The sequence below is a fragment of the Vidua chalybeata genome, chromosome 5 (assembly GCF_026979565.1).
Source record: "Vidua chalybeata isolate OUT-0048 chromosome 5, bVidCha1 merged haplotype, whole genome shotgun sequence".
NCBI classification, from domain to species: domain Eukaryota; kingdom Metazoa; phylum Chordata; class Aves; order Passeriformes; family Viduidae; genus Vidua; species Vidua chalybeata.
Genome location: NC_071534.1, coordinates 860054 through 876852, shown reverse-complemented (window position 1 = coordinate 876852; position 16799 = coordinate 860054). Strand labels below are relative to the sequence as shown.

The window sequence follows — 16799 nt, the reverse complement described above, 5'->3', positions numbered from 1 at the left end:
CATTTATCTCAGTCAGCTCAGTCAAATAATCTCCCTCGCGGCTGTAACAATAATTAGGAACAAGGAATGAAAATCCATGAACCCCTAGCAGCTAGACTAAGGGACAAATATGGAAGGTGTACATTTACTGATGCAAACTCCAAAGAACATTAAACAGAGCCCAGAACACCCAGGAGATGTAACTCCATGTTCCCTGACTTGGGAATGCAGACACCATAAGGCCATGAGCAAACAGCTGAGAGTTTTCTTTCTGTAACAGCACTGAACTTCTCTGCTCTACAGAGTGGTCCCTCATTAAAACTTGGGCAAAGTGACTCACGACAGCTCTTTGAGGCAGTTTTATCTGTCACAGTCACTGGGAGCCTCCGTGGAGTTCCATGCCATGACTGCTCTCTTGGTATAAACCTGCCATATCCACAAGCTCTTCTCAAGAGTCATTTCTTGCATGGAAATGAGACTTCTGGGAATGTTTTGTGCTGCTTTGGCTCTGTAGCTGGGATAGAGTGTATGAGTCAGCCAGGAGCAGTCCAGGCATTTTCCCTCTGGTTCTGGACTGAGTCTGGAGTTCAGTTTCTGTGAGGATTTCAGGCACACTGAGTTGCTCCTTCTTTTTCACATTTGGATTGTGGGTAGCTCTCTGCTCTGCTTCACTTTGTTTGCCTGAGCCAACCTTCCTTAGAAAGGTGATCCAAGAAACTGCAAATAGTTTCTGTAATATCATATTAATCAACTAATCACAATCTTTTCAATAAAGGAATCAACTAATGAGGAGAGAAGAGGTCTTTTTATAATCCTTTTATATTTCTTTTTTTTTTTTCTTCCTCTGGGCAGGGGGATCAAACTTAAACACATTAGAAGATTTATCAGAGGGTAATCTTTTGGCTAGCAGACCCCAGCTTCTTAGTTAATGTAGAAGTGTATAGAATGTCCTGAACATGTTTAGACCTCACAAATTTTGAGGTCATTATGTTACTCATAGATAAATAGTAAACCTGAATTTAGAACAATTAATCACATTCACTTAGTGTCTTCTATAAATTGTCTAAATATATGTACATATATATTCATGGCACAAAGGATGACATATTTAAGCAGAATACTTTAAAATCAGACCTACCCAAACGAAACTCCCAATCAAACTACAAATCACCTTGGGACTAGAGGAACCTCTATGGTTGTTCTTCAAATCCTCTTACCTGCATAGTTTATAGCTAGTACCATGTTTAGCCATGATGCAAAATATATTCTGTAATTTTTAAGCAGCAAATAAATATTTTTTTTTTTTAAGAAGCAAACAGATTTTTCTGTACTTGCAATTTTTTTGCTTTTGTTTTTCATAGCATAAAGAATGAAGTAGCATGGACCAAAAGCCAGTCTCTTTTGTTTCTCTGGTTTGCTGTTGATTCTTCTGGGTTAATCTTGCATTTTTATGACCTAAATCAGGAACAATTCTGCTGTTTCTCACTGAGCTGCACGTGCCTTAAAGTCAAGAGAAGACTCAGGCTTGCTTTGTATATTTTTCTTCTGAAAACTCTATGGATACAGCGGTGTCTGTTTTCAGTGAGCGTGGAAACTCCAGCACCAGCAGCTAACCTTCACTCTCTTGTTGCACTTTTTCACTCTCTGGCCTTGCTGCAGCCAGTCCCGCACAGAATGAACCCCTTTTTCCAACGGAGGCGCATCAGAGGTGCTCCTGGGAAGCTGCAGGTGCCTCCCCTGCCTTCCCTGGCGCCTGCAGCCGCGGGGGGATCGCGGCCGGCCGGGGCTGCGCTTCTGCCCGCACTGCAGGCAGGAGAGGGGCTGGCAGCAAACGGGCTCTGGTGGACCTGCCAGAACCTTCCTGGTGTGTAAAGCCTCCTGCAGGTTCCCAGCCCAGAGTCTCCAACAGAAGGAAATTCTTTGGCGTGTTTTGTCTTTTCCCCAAGCATTGGTGAGATGCTTTCTTCATCCCCTGTGTTACAATGTTCTGGCTTCTTTTCTGCAGCAATATTTACTTCAGACTCATGTGAAATAATTCTATAAATGGCCATACCTACTGTACACATCTCGAAGAAAAGTCATAGAGACCAGAAATAGAATTTATTCGTCCCCAAATTTACCCTTGTGGTTTCTCTCCCCTCATTCTCACATCCCACTTCCTTTCCTCTTTATTGTCTCTGTTCCTTTAAAATGTTTTCTTTCCAAGTGAAACCAAACAAAATTATCAGCCCACAATGGTCTTTGCATTTGTGTTCTGTCCTTTGTTAAGGGGAATTGGAGCAGGGGGTGGGCTTGGGCTTCTGTCCAGGAAAAAGGGGGAAAAGAGGCACTGTGTATCGCTGCCAAGGACTGAAGCCGTCCCCGACCTTTTCTTTAAGAGAATCTCTCGTATTTCTTTCTACCTCTCATGGGGTAAGCGCTTTTAAGTATCAATTACTGTTATTATTTACCTAGGGAGTGTGTGCATGGCATCTGGCGTAGTTTGGAAATGTCAGTGTTCCTGTAAAGCTTCCTTCACAGGAATTACCCAGGTAGCCTCTCCATAATCAGATTCTTTAAGATTTGAAGGTTTGTTGGAAACAAACTAGGGAAGCATATGGTATCTGCACATTTCAGTGCTTGTTTGGGTAGACAGAAGTGGGTTTATTTCACACTTTTTTGTGCTATCCTGTTTTGTGGAGGACTTTCTGGACCAGAAAAATAGCAAAGGCAGAAGATGCAGCACGACAAGGGGTTCTGCCAGCTCCGAGCCAGGAAGGGGAAGTTGGCTGAACTGCTTTTCTTTCTTTCTTTCTCTCTCTCTCTCTTTTTTTCTTTTAAGCAGGGTTAAGGTGAACTCCTAAGCAATTGTGGAGAGAGGCCCCACCTCTCCCAGCCTGATCTGCAGGCTCGGGTTACTCTCTCCTGCCTGGTTCTCAGGAGCCCACAGTGAGCTTCACGCCTGCCTGCTGCTCCTGCCTTCAGCCCGAGCCTGCCAAGCCTGGCAGAATAACTCCCTCTGTGGAGTTCAGACCTTCTTGCAGAAGATTTGCTGGCAGGCACCAGGTCAAGGATGGAATAGCACCACTTGAGATTCAGCAACGAGACTGCTGCAAGCAGTAGCTGAGCAGTATCATCCTGTCCACCTTTTTTTTTTTTTTTTTTTTTTTCAAATCGGGAAAATCCGTGTTCTCCCTGGAGAAGCCGTCAGGGGCAGGACTCTGGCAGTGATGGCTCTGACTTCACCTGCTTCTGCAAATGAGTCACGGAGTGTTATAAAAAGCAAGGACCTGCCAAGTCTCATTTCTTGGGACTGAGTGGAAATTCCAGCAAGCAGCTGCTCTTTGGTTAGTTTATACTTTTCCTCTGCAGGTTTCTTGGAGAGGGCCCGGAATCACAGACACTTTGTAGCAGAAAGGACCTGTTGCTCTGTTTTGATAGCTGTGGCTCGGTGGAATTAGCTGTTTGGTCCAGATATGATTCTGAACTTCCTAAGGGATCTTGGTGAAGCCTGGAAGGAGCCTCGGGAACATAATTAAGCAGGTGTGTAATTCTTTTGGATTGGCAATTGAATCCTATCAAAAATCAGGAACAGAACCTCAAAAATTAGATTAGCTCTCCTATACACCACCTGAATAGAGATTCTTTTCGTATGTCTGATGCTGTCAAAAGATTTATGCTTTCTAGCTTTTCTCTGGAGTCACATAAGGCAAAAACTCATTTGAAAGCGAAATCAGTGAAAACAGATTCTCGCGGAACAGCCGGGTTTTAGGAGAGGAAGTGGCTCATTATAGCAATCCTGACTGTGCTCGCAGTGTAGCGGGAGGACTTCGGCTACCTGCAAGCGTGCCGATAGGGACCGCTCCCCTGCGCCGGGCCAAAGCCACGTGTAAGTTGTCAGAGTGGGGAGGAATTGGTGCCAGATGGAAACAACATAAACAGCTGGGAGATTTCATCCGGGATTTCAAGCGAAGACGGGAGACTTTTGTTCTCGTAGACCAGTCGTTCCAAAGGTGGTTTAGCTACACCTACTTCTTCGGGGAAGGATGTTGCTTTGGAGTCGTGGTAGGTTTTGCGTGTGGCCTTGTATTTAATTTTTTTTTTTTTTTTTTTACGATGACTTTAATCCCACGTCTCAGCCCGGCTCCGGGGCGCTGCTCTCGGCAGCTTTGCATGGCGTGAGAGCCGTGCAGGGACGGCAGGAGGGAGGCGGCTCCGCGGCGCGCAGAGCCCGCAGGGCGCCGGGGCCGCTCCGCGGGAGCTCCGCGCTGCCGCTCCGCGGGCCCGCCCCGGCCGGGGCTGGGGCTGGGGCCGGGGCTGGGGCCGGGGCGGGGCGGGTGCCCGGCAGAGGGAGCTCGGCTCCGCTCCGCTCCGCTCCGCTCGCCGCGGCCGCTCCGCTGACCGGCGCCCGCCCCGCTCCCGCACTTTGCTGGCGGCGCGGAGCGGAGCGGAGCCCCCGCGGCCGCCGCCGCCCCCGGGCCGGCAGGAGGACTCGGGGCAAGGTAAGGGGCTGGCGGGGCGGGATTTGCCCCCGGGTTGTTCCGCGAGCCCAGAAGCCGCCGGGGCAGCCGCCGCGGGGCGGATCGCGGGGCGCTGCCCCCGCCTGTCCCCGCCGCCCTGCGCCCGGACACGGGGGCTGCGAAGTCCCTCTCGGGCTCCGCGGGGACGGTGGCCGCTGCTGCAGCTTTCCCCCCGCCGGGCTGTACGCCCACGAAGCCCTCCGTGTGAGTGTGTGTGTGTGTGTAGGTGTGCGTGTGCTCTCCTCCTGCCGCCGCGCTACCGCCGCACCTGCCCGCGCCTCGCCCGCCGGGCTCGCAGCGGGGGCGGCGGGCTGGGCATCCCCGCCGGAGCCCGCGGAGGGCACCATCCGAGCCGCTGCCCTCCTCCTGCCTCACCTTCTACCAGGTGACTCGTCTCTCAATCCTTACTGGGGTATTTTTTCCCCCCGGTGGTTCAGCTGGCTCTTCCGCCTCTGTAGCTGGTAGCGGGCAAAGAGCAGCTTTGGGGTGGGATAATCCTGTTGAATGCCCGCGTTTGTTTGGGGCTCTCCCCTGCTGTGTTTCGTGTCCCCCGCTGTTTAGCCCTTTCATTCTCTGCGGTAACTTTGCGCGGTGCCTTTGCTCCCCCGGCCCCTCTCATCGCCATGACACGCACTCCCTTTGCATTGCCAGCGTGCGAGCGACCCGGGCACACCTTGAAAACAGGTGAGTGGCATTTCTAAGGAATAATATAAGGTGCTCTTACCCCGCACCGTGACCTCAGTAGGGCTGCATTGTATCCACGAAAATGTTGCAGCTTCCACTAAAGCACAGTTTCAAGCTAGCTAGTAGCAGGCAACAGAAGAAAGGGTGGAACAGGTTTGAGAACCAATCCTCCCACTCAGAAATTGTGCTTCGCCGTGCCTCGTGAATCTTGTACCCTCCAGAGTGGTGTGACCTTTGGTGGAGTCTGCTTTGTTTACTTGAGGTGAAGTACTGAAGGTAAAAGTATTGCTCCTCGCATTGTGTCTGCTGAAACATTAACCAAATGATGGATCTCGCATGCCTTCGCAGTGTAGATCATATTTTAATTACTCCTCTCCTTCATCATGAAAAATGTGTCCTCCCTTCCTACTGACTGTCTTCCTTCTCGTTTGTGATTGTGCAATGTCTATATGTCAGCTACAAAAGTTGCTTGCATGGGAGAACATAAAAATGACCATTTTCTGTTGTTAGCAACTGGAAACACTAGCACTGTGTGGCCGGTCTCCTTTCCCTGGAATACCCGTGGAAATGCTGCTCCTGCCCTCTGAGGAGAAGAAACCTCTCCTGGGCCAGGCTCGCAGCGAGTTGGTGATTCCCTCTGGGTGAGCGGGCAGTGGGGACTGCAAAGAGCTTGCAGAGTTCCCAAGGTGTGAGGGAGATGCCCCGCGTCTCCTCCTGATTCACAGTTCACAGGGAGTGTAGCATTATTAGCTCTCAGGTAAGGAGATACTGTGCTCAAGGCTCCACGGGAGCAGGCTCTGGCTGCTGCTTGCTTTTCCTGGGCAGGCAAAGGAGATGGAAGTGGCTTTGGGCTGGAGTTCTCCAGCTGGCTTGTGCTGTCACGCACTCATGGAGGCTGTGGTGTTGAGTTTTGCCTTCTCCTAGCTCTGAATGCTTCTTCCTGAGTGATTCTGTGATTTTGAAAGCAGACAAAGCGTCCCATTAGATTTATTTGGAGGGAGGTAACGCCCCACGAGCAGCAACACCCAGTAATGATTAGGTGCTAGTTATATACAGCAGTAGTGGAGAGGGCAAGATTAATCTGAAGTTACTTCTGCTGTGAAATGCACAGATGGAAAAAACACTGAAGTTTTCCACTTGGTGACACCTAAATTCTTGAAAAAGGGTTGATTTTTTTTTTTTCTGTCCATAGTCCAGCTGTAAATGGTGAATCAGTCACATGAACTACTGCATTTTTTCCCATGTGGGTGACTGCTTATTAAAATCTAACAGCTGAAGTCAAATGATTGAAGCCCCGAGGGTTCAAAATAGATTAAATATATAAGAACTCTTCAGTTACCGAGGGCAGATAAGAGAAGACTTGAAGTCCACACGACGAAGATTGCACCAATAAAGCACTTGCTAACTTGAAGTTTCAGTGTCTGCCACTTGTTGCTCTTACATTCCTGGTTACAATTCCTGCATCCCTTCTCATACAGTGAGTGACTGCTCAATGCACAAGTTTTTTTTCAAAGACATCTTTTGGCTATGCCAGGTAGAAACAGGAAGCCCTTTGGTCTGTGACCCCTCCAGTCTCCTCTCTCTGCTGTGGGGCTGGTGGCCAGAAAGAGAAGACATTCAACACCTTGGAGTTGTTGCTTACAGTGCACTGTGAGGAGCCTGATCCTTGTATCTCCATTCAAAGTATATTTTTGATGTGAAAATTCGGTATATACGAGGCTCATTTCCTGTATTTAGTGCTAGTTCTCTAGTTTTTCCATTACTAAATGCTTCAAACCAGAAGAAACTAGAATTCCTGCTTTTGGGGAGGGGCTGTAACTGGTGCCATTTTATCTTAACTCCAGAGTTGGACTCTGCCAATTTATTCAGCCGAAACAATGACATTCTGTTTTGTACAGCTTTTTTTTCTGCTTTAACTCTGATACCTCGGATTTTCAGTTTTCTACCCTGAATTCCAAGTTAGATGATGGCTGTCATCTGAACTGTGTTTTGCCATGAACTTCAGCTGTTGGTGCAGTCCTGAGCCACCGTGGTGTTTCTCCCTGCTCGTGCCCCTGCAGGAATTTAGGCATAAAGTCATTGAAAGCTTCACCTAAGTCAGTGGCGCTGTTTTGGGCATGTGTAGAAAACATTTGCAAAACTGTTGATAAAACAATGCTCTGCAGTCACTGAAGGGGATTGTTAGGACAAGGTGTCTTTTACAGCTGTTGACACTGGGAGAGTCACAGCCTTAATGGAAGGACCGTGATGGTGTGGGAAGAAGCAACCTCCACGTCTGTGGAGGAGGGACTTGTGAGGAGGGACTCTTCTTTCTTTTTTTTTCCTCCTAATTTTGTGTCACTGACACTGGGGGATAAAAAATGAATCACAAATGGAAATGCTGTTAGCATTAGCTTTTTAAGATCCGTTTCATTTTGAGCTGTGGCCGTGAGCCTGCCATCACTAACGCATGCCTTTGATTGTAAATCAGTTTTAGTAATATTTTTAAATATTAGCCGACCCAGGGCCTTGGATTGCTGCTAGTTGAACGCTCCCACTCCTTTCTTTCCTTCCCTCTCCATGCTGCTGTCTCAGTAATTAAAGACAGGCATGCTGTGAATCTCCACAGGGTTAAGATCTGACATGGAAATAGCAAATTACCAATTGCTTTCTTTGCATATGTTACATTTGTCTTTTGATGAATAGACTTCAGCAACCCTGTGCATCGTGAACGGACAAAGTTGGCAGATGTCTCTAGGCTCAAAGGTGCAGAGTTTGCATGTTCCATGGAGTTGTCCACTTCTGTGGGATTTTCTGTTGTGTAGCTTTCTGACGCCTGACAGGCATCTCCATTACTGTGGTGGTGTGACAGGGGAGTCTCCTTGCCTTTGTTCCCAAAGCCTCACTCATGCTGTCACTTTGACCAACCATGGAAATTGTTCGGTTCTCTTTAACGCTACAGAAGAAAAAAAGAATAGCAAAACCACCAATATAAACACACCATTCTCCTGGAATACTGTGAAAACTTAGTGTTTCAACAGAATAATTACTAAAGATTCATAATTTAAAGAATTGTATCTGTTGAGTGAAGGCAGGTGTTATGGATGCCCAGTAACTTAAAAAAGGTTTCATACAGGTAACATGGTTGTTTGGGGTTTTTTGGTCTTTTTGTTGTTTTGTTCCATTATTGATTTTATTTTGTTCTGGGTTTTTTTGTTTGTTTGTTTGTTTTCTTTTCCTTTTCAAGAATGCATTGGTTTTACAGGAGAGAGAGGATTTGTCTTTTAATAATCCAAAATGTTACAGTTGATGGATTTTCTGGATTTCATAGATTACCCCTGAAGATAAGGGAACACTTGATTCCTTTCAAGCTTCCCATGAGTGCAGGGGAGCTGCATTCAGCTGAGTTAATTGTGAAACTGCCAGAGCTGGTTCTTGGGGCTGGAGTTTGCTGTAGCTGCTGGATGCTTCAGACTAAATGTACTACAAGAGTTTCTCTTATTGTCTGTAGCTCAGCAATGTTGTAACTGGAAAATAAAGAAGTGACTCCTGGCGGATTTGTATTTATTACTTTGATTTCTGCTCCTACATGTAAAAACATTTTTACAGGCTTGACCAAATAGAAAATGAGGCGCTAGTATTGCTGCTTCTCCCATCAGTTCTCCCTTCTCTTCACCCTCCAGAAATTGTCTCAAGTGCAAAGAGGAGCTGAAAGTAGGTGTTGGCAGCACCTGCTTGCTGTCCATTAGATAAGTCCACACCCATTAGGAAATGGTTTTTAACACCCCCTCCCCAAAACAGCTGCATCAAACTTGGTCTAAAACACATGAAAAAATACCTGAGCTCACAGAAGTTCATTTTTTCCTCGGTACTTGCACATACCTGGTGAGGTACAGGATTATCCCAATTTTGTCAATGGTTTGCCTTTAGGTAGACTTTGATGTTGCTGTGTTTTGTTCTGTTAAAGGTCCCAGTGAATTGTCTTTCACCTGAAATGTGAACTTGGGTTAATGAGCACGTTCTTTCATTCTGGGGTGGTTGAGAGGGCTTAATTCATCCCTCTGAATGCTCCTTTCATGAAAACTGAGGACTTTGCTCTTCCTTCTAATGTACTCTTCCTTCTTCCGAGGCCACTGATCTGTTTGTTTGTGTCTGAGGTGTAGTCTTCTCTGTTTCCTGAGACAAAGATCTCTTTGTTTCCAGTGCAAAATATAATTTGAAGTAATTAGCCTGAAGAAAGCTTTTTTTTTCCTACTTGGTGTTTTTGGGTTTTAGGTGTCTGGTTAATGCAGGGATTTGCTTCGGAGGTCAATGCCTGTGAGAATCCCAGTGTGCATCATAAAAATATTTTTGAATGAGCTGTTCTATTACTCAGAGCATGTGAATGTGAGACCTTTGTAGAAAGAGTGAGACATTCATTTTGTACATTGTCTTATGCACTCAGATACATGGAGAACTCAATGATCTGGCAAGGATAATGCAAGGAAATTGAGTTACATCGTGAGGAGTCTGTGATATCAAGTGGCAATAAAATTTAGCTTGATGATCTTCCGTGCCATTTAAAAAATGGTGTGGAAACGCCAACCATTTATACTTGTGCCTCTAAAGTAATTTTCAGCTTTGCACAACATGTCTTGAGAAGGCAATGAGTGCATTGTACTGCCTTCAGCTGGAGATAAAAATATACATTTGTGTTTCACATTCAGAACAGGCTGCATATGAAATACATGTGTTTTCTTCTTTCCCTTCAATCTCATCTCAGACTCGCTTTTCCCAAAGTGGAATTATTTATTCTCTGCTCCACTTCCAGCATTATTTATTGCTTTGCAATTCTTCCTGTGCTCTCACAACCCTTAGTGTAATGTTTCAACTTTCTGTTTCCTTCTCTTCCTGTGTTCAGGGATAAAGCCTTGTCCAGGGCAGAGGGCTGGGAGCTAGAGGATGGGATCTGTTTCTGTTTTAGCAGCAAACTTCGTTAAGGCTAATAAATCTGGGCTAACAGGTAATTAGCCTCTCGGTGCTATCTCTCGTGGGGAGGGCAGGACAGTGCAAGGAATCTGGACTTTGTGCCTTGGTGTCTCTTAGGTAAGTCACCCCTGGGTGACAAACGTCCTGCCTCTGCCAAGAAACAGGCACAGCTTCTCCAGTGCAGTCCCAGCGTCCCTTCCCTCTGCTAAGGGGCTGCTGCACTGAGAGCCTTGCCCTGAGCTTGGCCTGGCCTCTCCCTGCTCAGCCTGGCCCCTGGGCAAACTCTTCAGGGTTTCCTTCCCTCTCCACTTGCCTCTTACATTCCTGGTTACAATTCCTGCATCTCTTCTCATACAGTGAGTGACTGCACAAGGTTTTTTCAAAGACATCTTTTGGCTATGCCAGGTAGAAACAGGAAGCCCTTTGGTCTGTGACCCCTCCAGTCTCCTCTGCTGTGGGGCTGGTGGCCAGAAAGAAAAGATGTTTAACACCTTGGAGTTGTTGCTTACAGTGCACTGTGAGTGGCCTGATCCTTGTATCTCCATTCAAAGTATATTTTTGATGTGAAAATTTGGTATATAAGAGGCTCATTTCCTGTATTTAGTATTAGTTCTCTAGTTTTTCCATTACTAAATGCTTCAGCCATGTTTCTCCACCTTTAGCCATATTCTGCTCCATCTACTGTTGAGTCTTGGTGTAACTTTAGTCCCCTGTTGTTTATTTTTTTTTTACCCTTCTCTTTCTCTGTTTAACCCCTATTTTCCCTACCCTTTTTGTTTTACATCACTCTTTTAATTGCACGTAGTGCTCAGCTTCACAAACACTTCTTGCAGTAAAGCTTTTGCATACTCAAACCCCAATTCTTTCTCCCCCTTTGCGTCCTTTATTCCAATGTCTCCTCTAACCATTTCAGATCCATTGTTCTCAGTGGGAAATGTGGTATGTGAAATTATAAGGATAGTCAAGTGTTTGTGGGTTAAGTCATGTCTTCCCTACAGTGCTGTGCACTTTGTCAAGGCAGCAATTTTAAGCTCTCCTCGTGCATTTCTAGAGCTCCAGACCTTGCAGGGAGGTGTTAGAGTGTGTGTAGGCATTTGTTTTCCCTGTGTGAGTGAGGTGTCTAACACACACCAAAAAAGCCTCTTCAATAAAGAGCCTTACTGAATACAAGATATTCTCAGAAGTGCCTTTGATACGTGGTGGAACGAGTTCTTTTCTACTTGGAATTTACAGATTTTCTCACTTTTTATATGAAAGCTGAATGTTGACATGCAGGTGGCTTAGGGCAGCTGGTAGCAGCGAGCTGTGTCTTCCCAGGGACAACACTGATTTTTTTTTTGTTTTTTTTTTTTTTTTTGAGGAGGTGGATGCTTAGAGCATGAGAGTTTATGTTCCATTGGGCTCTTTGAGTATTTTAAGCTGTCCTTTTATAACTCTGATAGTTATTGTCCAGACATCTCCATTTCCCTTTTTAAAAAAATAGTCTAAAAATCTCAATTTTGGAAACAGCTGTTTTGTCTCTGTCTCAATTTTCCTATTTATAAACAAAAAACATATCTGACTCTCAGGAGTTTTGTGAGGCTTAATTAACAAATATTTATACAGGCTTTTGAAGATATAAAGCAGCATATAAATGCTAAGTAGTGTTATTATTACCACCAGCTGCTTTGTTGTAATTGAAGTAATAAAAGTCTCAGTGCCAGTGGTTGCATTGCTGTTGCCCAAATACAGTTTTTGTGAACTCAGGAGACACTGAGGATGGGGAGGAGATGATGGTGTAGACCATGCTGAAATACAGTCTGTGGGACAGCTCTGAAACCTTTGTGAAGGACTTAAAAAGAATTAAATCATTTTAATAAAGAAGTAAAGGTCCATAACTGGAAAAGAATAAACCCTGTCCTGCAGTATGTTTAGAGGTCCCAGGACTGAGTGGGGTTTGTCTGTGCTTGCAGTGTCTCCCTGGTTAGGAATGAGCTGGCAGCATTTGCGTTTGTGACTCTGGCATGTAAAAGAAGGGATCTTTTAGAGATGATTGATAATGGGTAGTATAGGAAAAGTAACATGGTATAAATCACAATTAGCCTTTACAATTTATTCTTTAAGGTCTGCTTTTGCAAAACATTCATGACTTAAAGCTGAGTTATTTTTATTAATGTTCTTGTGCTTATCTCACATAACCAGCTTGTTAAAAGCGGATATGAACACTTTTCAAGCCTCTGGCTTATAAATTGTGAGAAAGAGAAAAGAAGATTGATTCCAACAGGATTGAAGGTAGATTCATGTCTCTTCTAGTTAGCAAAATGAGAGAGGGGGAAGAATTAAACTGTAGACTTAGCGAGCCAATCAGTTTCAGCCAGGTTGAAAATCATTAGATTTAGCTCTAGTGTACAATTAAATTGTAAAAGTCTAACTTAAAAGAAAATTAATTCAGGGGAATTCTGTTTTGGTAAATTGATGATAATATCTCTAAGTTATTTCTGCCTGAAGTAATAAGAGTGTGGAAAAAATAATAACAAAGGAGCAGTGAAGAGGAACAATTATTTTGCTAACATCTCCTGAGGTTCAGAGGGGGTTACTTGGGTGCATTAAAAGAAGAATATTGTACTGCTTGAATGTTGGTTTGATAAATGATTGATAAAAACTGTGGCTTGAAGAAAACACCTCTGTTCTTTTTACTGTAAACATCTGAGATAAGATGGAAAAGTGTGGAAGAATGCAACATCTTCTGTGAGTTCTTTCAGCATTCTTAATTGTTTGTTATGAGGTCTTGGTTTGAACATTGGCAGGTATTTCTGGTGGGGTTTAGGGGGCTCTAATTTATTAAGTTGAGCTGTCAAACGACCTTTAGCAAGTAATCTGTCTCTAATAATATTTTAATATTTAGTAAAATGCTGGTTTCAGTTGTAAGGGATGTTTCCTAACAGCTTCTGGACCAGTTCTAGCTATGAAGACCTGAGTGAGTTCAGGTGTTAGAGGGATCACACAAATGTGGATCATGGGTGTTGTGATTTCATAGTGGCTGTCCTGCAAGGACTTTGAGAACAGAGAGGATGCAAAGCAGGGAACTTACTCACTCCTTTATGATTATAGGTAAGCAAATTTTCAGACAACTTTGAACATTATTAAACACTGAGAAGAAAAGTCCACAACCCCCTTTTTTTTTTTTTTCAGTTTTAGGCAAATCTTTAAAAACTACCATAAAATGTACAACCACAAAGTTCTGCATAGAAATAGAAGCACTTTAAACACACAGAGGCAGGCAATATAGCCCTGAGGCACATATGGAGACAACCCAAATGCTGAATGGTAGGTTCAGAAAAGGTTACTGCTCAAAATATTTTCAGTAGCTGAGTGGAAGACAATTCATAGCATTGTTTTAGAGCTGCTCTCTCTTTGTGAGAGACTGGTGACACCTCATTGTGAATAAAAGTCTGGGGATTTTTGACAGCTGTGGGGAAGAGCAATTATTTCATACAGTGGTAGAACAATTAGATAGGCATTTGTTTTTCTGTTACCCCAGACTGTGATACAGAGTAGTCTGATAACTGTCTTTTGAAGTACCAAAAAATCTGCCTTGGGGGCTATCATTTTAAAGCATCGTATGAAATGCTGATTTAATAAGGTCTGCTCCTTGCACATTTTAAGTGCAAGGAAATGTGTGTGTTGAGACCTTGCTAATCCTTCATTTGCACAAAGTCTTTGGCTCGTTCCCTAACTGTCAAGGAATTAATGGTGTGCTTCAACGAGATCCTGCACTACTAGGCTGTAGTTATTTTTATAAGAGATTCTGCACTGCATTTGGTGGTGCTTTATGAATTATCATAATAAATAGAATGAAATTGCTGTTGTCAAAACCTGTGGGCAAAGTAATCTGATTCCCATTGTTCGTGTACTCGGTGGCTCGTGGAATTAAGCGATACCCAGCGGACTTCCAGGCAGCTCATGCAACTCAGTTCATGCTGAGTTGGGTTGTTGTGCTTGTGGCAAGTTAAGCAGGGCTGAGGGTGGCAAGGAACAATTCCACTGGGCCAGAAAGAGGCTCCAGGTGCATGGGGCACGGTGGTTTTTGTGTCTCTTGGCTGAGGATGGAGGTCCTTGCTGCTGTGGCGTTGCCCAAACGTGGGCATGGCTCTGCACTACAGACACACCCTGCATCTGCATGATTTCATGGCAATGTGCACCTCGCTAAAGCAAGCTGTGCAGAAGGCAGCGTGTATCACGTGCTTTTCAGGTCGAGAGAGTCATAGCGTTGGATTTTGGAATATCTACCTAGGATTTTCCCTTTGGTTTATTACAAATCTTTGTACGGTTGTAGCCCCTCCAGATCTTAGCCAGTGACTGGAGGCTTGTTGTACCAGGCACTCAGTTTCAGGAGAATGTTATTATTTAAACATTGTGCCTATTTTTAAGTCAGATAATCTATAAAACCTGTTTTAAACCACAAGAGATCATTACATCATCTACTTTGACCTCCAGAGTGTACGAAGGAGGAGAGTTTCTGCCCTTCTATTTCTGCTAGAAAAATATTAATCAAGTTTCCTTGGCTTTCCTCTCAGAGGAGGATAGGCACAGTAATTTAAACTACCTGCCCCTGGCAAACACTGGAGTTTTTCACTAAGTACATTAGTGAGTTTTTAGTGGTTCTTTGTGTGTGAATGCCAGGACGTGGTGCAACTCTCTGGATGCTGTTGTTTATGTGTGTGTATATATAGAAATATTATTCATATGCATAAATACATATATACTTTATATATATATATACACTTTATATATATATATATACACTTTGTGTGTGTATATATGTATGTCTCTATCTCTACTTTGGCACGTAGCAGATGCAATCCAGGTTTCTTCCTCTAGACACACACACCTTTTCCCCAAAAGCTTCATAGGTGAAAAGCAGGTGATCCTGGAGTCTCTGCTTCTGCCCTTCATGCTTCACTGGATAAATTGTGTAAACTCACATCACTCTGTGAGCCACTGTGTGCTTGTCTGTGTAATCACTTTTTGCTCACGTGGCAGACTGAGGCTATTGTTTGCACAGCAGTTTTCAGGAGTTTAAGGCCATGTTAGCATGTGTGGGGAATCCATGGGAGCACTGGGGGTGTTTTGTATAGGTTCATTTTGGTTTTTGAGAGATTTGTGGCCTTCCTGCCTCCTAGAGCATGGAACTGTGTTGTACAGACTCTGGGATGTCCAGATGTGTGCTGTGCTTTTATTTCCAGTAGTGCCAGTGATGCCTCAGGTTTTAGTTTTTCTATTTTTCACATTCTGTGCTGCTTTAGTGTGCAGTTCTGAGCTTCATATTGAGGGATGGTGAGCTCTCTGCACAGAGCAGGGAGACAAAACAATTCCTGCTCCAGCTGGGCACCAAGGACAAATGATCCAAAGCTCAGGCCCAGGAGCACAAACAGCGTGGGCTGGAGAGAGAAAAACAAGCAGGATGGGAGTGCCTGGGCTAAAGCTGGAATGGGACAATGAACTGCAAGGTGCAAATGGAGCAGAGCTGATCCCAGTGAGAGCCCCCGGGAGCGCTCGTGCATTTTGGGACCATTTTGGTTCCTCTTGGCTGCAGCCCTGGCTGGGCTCTGCTGCTGCCCAAGGTGGATCCATGGATCCTTTTCATAAATCCCTGCTTTATTCTGTGACTATGCCCAGCCTCTGCTCTAGGGCAGCTTTGACAAGGCATCAGCAGCAGTAACATTTTTTCAATATTGTCACGTCTTCCTCGTGGCTTCTATCAAACAAGATTTACAGATGTTACTACAGGCAATTTAGTAAATGGAGTCCAAAAATTGGGTTTCTGTGGGAATGTGTCACAAGCCATGTGAGTCCTTCTGGTTTCAAAGCCTTCCTTGTAGAGCTTTAGTGCAGAGACTTTGGGATGTAAAGAAGAAAATGTGGTCATTTTACAGATGACCTTGCTCTTTATGCTCTCCCTGCATGAGACTCTTGCTTCCAGTAATGAGGAAATGTTCTGAGGCAGTGTTCTCGCCATGGTGACATAAAATAACAGAGACTTGCAGTTCTTCCCCTGCTCCTGCCCTGCAATAGACATATGCCTCAGGGACCAAGTGACCTTAGAAATGATGCATATCTGGAGCTTGGGGTCATTTCTGTGGTACAGTTGTTTGTTTTTATTTTAATAGGCATGGTGATACTGCACTCACTCATGAGAAGCTGTATGTGATTAATAGTCTTGATCCAAGTGTGCACTCTCCCCTCTGGACACACATTCCCCCTAGAGCTCCTAGAAATACACTCAGCTGTTGCTCTGACAGAAAGAAAAAAGCAGGAAAAAAAGCCCAAAATATTGCCTAAAATGTACCCTTTATGAGTTTGGAGGTGTTTTTCAGCCCAGGGATAAAGATTGGTAGTGATGTTCATGAGTTCAGCTGTGAGTGAGAGGGTTTCTGCAGCATCAGAACCTTGATCTCTAAGTACTTGTTTGTTCCACTGATATTAATAGAACAAATTGTCTGCCTGTTTAATGATTTTGAGGTCGAGGCTCAAAAATCTCAAAAAAACAGCAACCCACGACAAAAAACCAAAGCAAACCCCAAGATAATTTGTGTGCTTGTTTTGTTAAAGGAAACTTAGATCATTTGGAAACAATTTAAAAGAATTTGTCACCATTCTTATTATTTTTTTCTGTCCTCATCTTACTGTGAGACATCTTTTATTTGAAGT

The 16799-nt window shown here is 44.4% G+C and overlaps 1 protein-coding gene across 5 annotated transcripts in view; it reads left to right on the top strand.

The window, feature by feature from the left end:
* The first annotated feature begins 3186 nt into the window (after nucleotides 1–3186).
* EPS8 (epidermal growth factor receptor pathway substrate 8) overlaps nucleotides 3187–16799 on the top strand; it is a 125322-nt gene continuing 111709 nt past the window's right edge. For 3 of the 5 annotated variants that reach the window (XM_053943500.1, XM_053943497.1, XM_053943501.1), the window contains exon 1: nucleotides 3187–3501. The gene's annotated coding sequence lies outside the window, so the exon portion shown is untranslated. Of the gene's footprint in view, nucleotides 3502–3799; nucleotides 4024–4358; nucleotides 4461–16799 lie in introns of those variants that run through there. The other 2 variants (XM_053943499.1, XM_053943498.1) reach the window with 2 other exon arrangements.